The following is a 1,101-nucleotide window of genomic DNA, read 5'->3' as shown; positions in this document are numbered from 1 at the left end:
TTTGTTCAGAATAGGGTACTTGTTAACAAAAGGCATAACAAGGCATCATATGAAATTTTCAACAATATAAAGCCTTATATCAAATTTTTCAAGCCCTTTGGATGCAAATGTTTTCTTCAGAACACCAGGGATTACTTGAACAAGTTTCAAACTAAATCCTTGGATTGTTTTTTTGTTGGATATTCAACACACTCAAAGCCTACAGAGTATATGTGAAAAACCATTTGAGTGTTATTGAATCATCTGACATCATCTTTAATGAGAATCAATTTAATACAGTTGATGGTACAGCATGGCTATTTGATCATGAGAAGTTGATAAGATCTTTCAAGATTTATCCTGAAGACTTTGATGATTCATTCTACTAGACCAGTGTGTTTGGAGGGATAAAGAAGAAAACATTGAACTTAGAAGAGTTGTGGAAGAAGGTTGCTAGTAAAGAAAAGGAGTATACATTCATAAAGGATCCCTCAAGTGACATAGTTGACCAAGTTCAAGACAATGATGACAATCAAGAAATTCAGAATGATCAAGTTCAGACAGAGGTTAATCCAAGCAACCAAACAAATGAAGAAGTAGTAACAACTGCAAGATTTCAAGATCTGTTTGAAAGAATGAATATTGGAAACAATGGTGCATCTACCTCAAGACAATAAAATGAAGAAGCACCAAAGTTTCATGATGCTGAAACAGAGTTGATTATTGAAGAACCAGAACTCAATGAATCAAATCTTGACACAAATATGTCTGCAGATATGATAGTTTAAACTCATTATGTTGAAAAGAATTATCCTTCTGAAATCATCATTGGTGATCTACATGAAATAGTTACAAGAAACCACTCTGAAATTGCGAATATCTGTTTGTACTCCTGCTTTCTATCCCAAATTGAACCAAAGAACATTGTTCAAGCTTTAAAAGACAACAGTTGGGTGGAGGCAATGCAGGAGGAATTGGCACAGTTCAGAGATCTACATGTTTTGGATCTGGTTGATAGGCCAAGGAACAGGTCAGCAATTGGCACAAAATGGGTTTCCAGAAACAAAAGGGATGAGAGGGGTTTGGTGATTAAGAACGAAGCAAGACTTGTGGCACTGGGAT

Source organism: Bidens hawaiensis, unplaced genomic scaffold (genome assembly GCF_021521415.1).
Source record: "Bidens hawaiensis isolate Kalapana, Puna unplaced genomic scaffold, B.hawaiensis_p1.1 tig00053975_1, whole genome shotgun sequence".
NCBI lineage: Eukaryota > Viridiplantae > Streptophyta > Magnoliopsida > Asterales > Asteraceae > Bidens > Bidens hawaiensis.
This window is presented reverse-complemented; position numbering follows the sequence as displayed.